Source organism: Mustela nigripes, chromosome 7 (genome assembly GCF_022355385.1).
Source record: "Mustela nigripes isolate SB6536 chromosome 7, MUSNIG.SB6536, whole genome shotgun sequence".
Taxonomy (NCBI): Eukaryota; Metazoa; Chordata; class Mammalia; order Carnivora; family Mustelidae; genus Mustela; species Mustela nigripes.
This window is the reverse complement of record NC_081563.1, coordinates 67,076,628-67,082,268: the sequence shown is the minus strand read 5'-3', so window position 1 is coordinate 67,082,268 and position 5,641 is coordinate 67,076,628. Positions and strand designations below refer to the sequence as shown.

The 5,641-nt window shown below is 39.8% G+C and overlaps 1 pseudogene; it reads right to left on the bottom strand.

Moving 5' to 3' along the window:
• The window catches only part of LOC132022370 (forkhead box protein H1-like), a 2,994-nt pseudogene extending 896 nt beyond the window's left edge, over positions 1-2,098 (bottom strand).
• Between the last annotated feature and the right edge of the window lie 3,543 nt (positions 2,099-5,641).

Below are 5,641 nucleotides of genomic sequence, written 5' to 3'. Positions count from 1 at the left end.
GTGTGTGTGTGTGTGTGTGTGTGTGTGTGTGTGTGTGTGTGTGTGCTTGTGAGGCTGCAGGTATCTCTTCTTCCTCCTCGGGAGGACGACTCTCACCCGTGAAGCCCCAGGTGTGGGTTGCTACAGGCCACAGGCAGAGAAGGCAAGCCACGTGGGAGGGCGTGGGACAGCCCGGAGGTCCCGGAGGGCACAAAGCAGTGGGGCAGTGTGGTGAGGCAGGGCTCGGGGCCTGAGCTAACCCAGTCTTTTTAAAGAGCACTAGATTGGGAGTGAATAGCTCCATTCTACCCTGTTTTCACCGCTCTTTGAAGTAGGATCTCAATAAAAGATGTGGAGCTGAATTGTATGACTACCCTGAAACAGGTATTGCCAAGAACAAATGAATGCTATTAAATGGCCATAACGTTTTAGAAGGGGAAGGCGTCCTATGGGTGGTTGAGTCTAGCCCCTTCATTTCACAGTGGAGCACACCAAGACCTGGAGAAGGAGCGCCTTGTGCAGAAAGTGATTAGAGCAGGCCCTCAGGTCATGTTTCAGTCCACGTGCCCCTGGCTAGGTCATTCAGTCACTCTGTCATCTCCTGTTCATATTGTTCACCTTTCGTCTGAGGAATGAAACATCCTAGCTAATATGGAAGATTAGGTTGGTATTTGTGGAACCAAGCAGAGAAATCTGTGTAGATTTTAATTTGTATTTCTCTTATTTTGAGCATTTCTTTTTTCACATGATTAAGGGCTATTTTTATTTCTTATATTAACTGCCTATTCACATTTTGCCATGGAGTTAGTGGTCTCATTTTTCTCAAAAGAAACTCATATATTAGAGATAATTACTCTTTTTCTGCAATATTGGTTACAAATATTTTTCCCAGTTAATAAATTTTCTTCTCACTTTTGTTATGATATTCTCTGCCCTGCAAAAAGTCTTATTTTTGTAATTGCATGTATCAATTTTTGCAATTTTTTTGCGTATGATTAGAGATGTTTCTCCAGGTAGTAGATGAATTAACTCGTGTTTTTGGTCAATATATATATTTTTTTACATATATATACACATTTATATTTTTGATCCATTTTGAAATGTATGCCTGTGTGAGGTGTAAGGAATGGATCAAGTTCTATATTCTTCAGAACATGTTTTAAAATTCAGGACTTTATAAAATTAACAAAGGGATCTGTTCAGCATGTATGGACCCACATTCTCTGCTATAATCGGAGTAGATAGTGCAGGACAACAGTAGGCTTCTGTTCCACTCCCAGCTCATCCTTATGGAGGAACCAATGCTAATGCCAAGCCCTGGAGACCAGGAGAATAATCAGTGCTCATCTCTACTCAGGTCTCGCTTCCTCTTCTCAAATCTGCTGATCATCCACTTGTCTTATGGCCATTTACCCTGGGTGGCTGTGTGCTGGGGGTGTGGCTTCTTTTTTGTACAGGATTTCCCTGGGAGTTATTCTTCGCAGGTACAAGTTGCTGCTGCTGGGTTCATGCTTAGTATGGAATTTCTGGCAGTTGATCTTTGCAAAGGGCTTTGCTTACCTCCCGGTTGTACTTGCTAACCTGAAAAGTGGTTTTGCTTCTCTGTTTGGGCCTTTAGAAATCTCTATCCTGAGTATTTGTACATCAGTGTTCTCTTGGCAGGCTGTGTGTATTGTCCTTGGTCAGTGGGAACCAAGACCAAGATTTTATTTTGCTAGAAGTGAGAAGGGTCACTTACAATAACAACAACAATAATAATAATTAAAAGGTACTGAATGCTTACAACGGGCAAGGCACCAGGTTTACCCCCAACACTCATCAGGGCAAGGCAACAATACTTACTATAGGGGTCCATTCCATATGTCTACACACTTAAAAGTTAGATATCAAGCAAGATACCAAATATGTTCTTTCCTCTTGTCAAATGTGCCTTCATAACTACCTGGAAGGACAGATTCAAATGCAGAATTCTTAGAATCCCTTGAGTTCCATGCCAGAATGTGGCAGCATGAGGAGAAATGGGCCTCTGCCTCTAGGCTGCCTCTCTTCTCATCCTACCTCTTACTTTGTCCATGAGGGGCCTTGCACACAAGTCCATGCGTCCCAGCTTCAGGTACATGCTCTCCCACCCCACAAATAGCTGTCCCTTCAGGTCAGCCTCTGGTCAGGAGAGTACCCTCCAGCAGAGCAGTCCAGAAGTTAGCCCTGTAAATGGGCTCAGGACCATTTATGTAGGTAATTCCAGTGTCCTGGACACCTGGAGTCTGGTCCTACAAGAGGTGGGGGAGGTGGTGGGTTCTAGGTGGGCATGTCTTCATAGCCCTGCAAAATCTTTGCTCCATAAGGAAAAAGAGAGTCCATATAGGGCTTCATGCTCCTTAGATGTATTTAACTCATTCAATCCTTACAATAATTCCATGAATTAGGTACTACTATGTTCCTTTTACCAATGAGGAAACAGAGACTTAGAGAGATTAGGTCCACTTCCCAAGGCCAAAAGAGTACTAAATGCAATTAGGAATTACAGTTTGGGCAAACCTTATCTTCTGAACTGGAAGGATTTCCCTATCACACTATTCCCTTATACTTTCTGTGTTAACATTAATTTCTCCCCACAGCGATACTGTGGAGTTATCTGTATGATTATACAAGCACTCAATAAAGTTGTTAGGGATCTTCATTTTTGACCATCACCTGAGCCTCCTTTACTCGTAAAATTAAGGTATCTCTAAGATATTTTCCAGCTGTAGAATCCTATGATTCTTAGGTAGACATGATTACAGTTTCCCCTTCAGTAAGCTTGGACAGTGTTCCAGGAAGTGTACCTGAAGGTAGCACAAAACTGCTGCTGCTACTACTAGTTAGTGATAATAAGTATTAAATTATCATTATGGGAGCCTACCCACCATTGAGATTGCCACACATCTTTAAAATTTTGAAACACAAATTGACATCTTAAGGATCCTCTCATTGTTCTTACTAGGAAACGCTCCAAAAATTTTAGAGAAGACATATTAATCCGCCTATAGGGTCCACTTAGAATATGTAATGATGTCAGATTCAGTGATCCACATCTAACAGCCAGATGTGACCCCCTATTATAACTGACCTAAACATTTAAAATGTACTAGAAAGGGGTGCTTGGCCAGCTCAGTTGGTTAAATGTCTGCCTTGGCCCAGGTTATGATCTCAGGGCCTGGAATTGAGTCCCTTATGGGGCTCCCTTCTCAGCAGGGAGCCTGCTTCTCCCTCTTCCTCTGCCTCTCCTTACTACTCATGGTCTCATTTTCTCTCAAATGAATAAAATCTTTAAAAAATGTACTGCAAGTATAACATATGTTATTAGTTATATGACTAATTTTTCATATTTTCTCTTTGAGATTAGAAATCTCATGCAGGAGTTTCCATGGGGCTTTATTAGAAAGGAACACTATAGCTGAATTATTACCAGGAGCACAAAAGAATTATACCAGGGCCCATGCTTAGACTAACAAAATCAAATGTGTGCTGAAGTTGTAGATGTCTGTACATTGCAGGTTGGTCTGCAATTCAATTAGACTGTAAATTAGACTTTATATAGAATATAGGTAATTACATTAGAAAGATAGACTCTGGATATCTGGGAATGCTTTTTAGAATAGGTCCTATTCAAATATGGATTAAAGAGGCCTTTTCTTACTTGTCTGATCTAGTTCTTTCATGTTATCTTTATTGAATAGAGAATATAAAGAAACTCTACCTTCAGTGGAAAATCATGGAAACTTTTTATTGATTTGATCTTAGACTATAGTGTCTATCTATTAGAGTTCAACAGAGCCTCCCTCTTTATCCTTTGTTAAAAACATTTGAAAAGGGACGCCTGGGTGGCTCAGTGGGTTAAAGCCGCTGCCTTTGGCTCAGGTCATGATCCCAGAGTCCTGGGATCGAGCCCCACATCGGGCTCTCTGCTCAGCGGGGAGCCTGCTTCCTCCTCTCTCTCTACCTGCCTCTCTGCCTCCTTGTGATTTCTGTCAAATAAATAAATAAATCTTAAAAAAAAAAAAAAAAACGTTTGAAAAGAGGTGGGGAAAAAAAACTTGGAAAGTTATTTTCTCCACGAATGACTGATAATTGCCCATTTCCTTTAGCCCCAGAATTTTGTACCTTCTTTTTTTTAAGATTTTATTTGTTTATTTGACAGATCACAAGTAGACAGAGAGGCAGGCAGAGAGAGAGACAGGGAAGCAGGCTCCCTCCTGAGCAGAGAGCCCGATGCAGGACTCAATCCCAGGACCCTGAGATCATGACCTGAGTCGAAGGCAGCGACTTAACCCACTGAGCAACCCAGGCGCCCAATTTTGTACCTTCTAATATGACATATAGTTTACCCAAAATGTTTAATATTCCTATAAAAACATTAAACATAGGGTAGGTTCTGGATGATAGATTGAAAGTATGAACTTTAATTTAAAAATCAATCTTTTCCTCTATGAATCATAATTTCTTCTCTAAAAATGAATGACATTTAAGGAATTGCATGGAAATAATTATGTATAATGTATAGGAAATCAACCTGCAACAACCAAATAAAGTAAGTTAAACACTGATTTTATTTTTATTAGCCCTATTGAAATTTACATACTATAAAATCATCCATTTAAAGTGTACAATTCAACAGTTTTTTAATATATTCAGAGTTGTGCAATCATCACCACAATATAATTTTAGTATATTTTTATCATCCACCTAAAAAGCTCATACTCAGTAGTAGTCGCACATTTCCCTCATCTACCCATTCTCTGCTCTAGAAAGCCACTAATCTGTGCTCATTTCAGCAGCATAGATATTGGAAAGCCACTAATCTACTTTCTGTTTATATAAATCTACTCTTCTGAACATTCCAGCTGTAAATGGTACATACATTATGTGGTCTTTTGTGATTGGCTTCTTTCATCTAGAGTATTTTTTTTAAAGATTTCTTTGTTTATTTTAGAGAGTGAGAGAGTGTATGTATGTCAGGGGGAGGCGGAGGGTGAGAAGAAGAGGGAGAGAGAGAGAATTGCAAACAGACTTCTTGCTGAGCACAGAGCCTGGTGTAGGGCTTGATCCCATGATCTGAGATCATGACTTGAGCTGAAATCAAGATGCTTAACTGACTGCTTGACTGACTGAGCCACCCAGGTATCCCTGGTCTAGAATATTTTTAAGGTTCCAAGTTGTAGCTTGTATCAGTACTTCATTCCTTTTCATTGAGGAATAATTTTCCATTATATGGTTAAACATGTTTTATTTATTCATTTATCAATTGATGAACAATTGGATTATTTCCACTTTTTGGCTATTTTGAGTAATGCTGCTACGAACATTCATGTACAAGTTTTTGTGTGGATGGATGTTATGTCTCTTGGTATATATCTAAAAGTGGAATTGCTAGGTCACATGGCAACTCCATGTTTAAATTTTTTGAGGAACTGCTAGACTGTTTTCTAACGCAGCTGCACCATTTTACATCCTTACTAGCAATGTATGAGGGTTCCAATTTCTTCACATCCTCTCTGAAGCTTGCAATTTTCTTTTTGATTATAGTTATTCCTGGGGTATAAAGTGGTACCTCCTTGTGGTTTTGATTTGCAGTTTTGTGGTGGCTCATGATGTTGAGCATCTTTTAATGTTCTATTTTTAA